This window comes from Bison bison, unplaced genomic scaffold (assembly GCF_000754665.1).
Source record: "Bison bison bison isolate TAMUID 2011002044 unplaced genomic scaffold, Bison_UMD1.0 scf7180017861280, whole genome shotgun sequence".
NCBI lineage: Eukaryota > Metazoa > Chordata > Mammalia > Artiodactyla > Bovidae > Bison > Bison bison.
In genome coordinates this window covers 33,177-33,799 of record NW_011491852.1, presented here as the reverse complement: position 1 = coordinate 33,799, position 623 = coordinate 33,177, and positions in this window count along the sequence as shown.

Sequence of the window (623 nt, the reverse complement as noted above, 5' to 3'; positions counted from 1 at the left end):
ATTTAATGTCCACAGGTGATCTTTTATGCTTCCAATCACACTATTAATTGCATTCCAACTACATAATAAGATAGTAATTTACCAATGCTTAGACTGTTCTTTGAGGTGGTACAATATGTTTATTCCCTCAGAGAGGCGACTGACCCTGAGATGTGAAGTGACTTTGCTTAGTTTACACAGCTAGCTAGCCTAAGCTAAACTACATTGGAATTTATGCCAGGGAGCTTGTAGCTTCCAATGGCCAACAACTGTGCTTGTTTTAGAGCGACTTTTGACTGAGTGGAAGTCAGACCCTTCTCCCCTTAGATGCAATCTGGGAGGGATCCACTCTGGTTAGTAGGGTCAGGCTTGCAGCTTCCTTTTTAGGTGGGCATTATATGATAGTGGAAAGTAGAACTGCTTAAAAGGTGTTTTTGTTCACATGATATTTGGCAATTAAGCATGTGATGGCTTTTTATTGCATTTAAGAGATGATCTATCATTCACATATGGCTTTTTTTTTCCCTACAGAGATTCAGGAAAATCATACTTGAGTCAGTAAATTTTTCAGCACTTATGTAGCCTTTATGATCTAATATAGCAACCAGACTGAGGTTTTTAGCCAAAATATATTTTTGTCAATG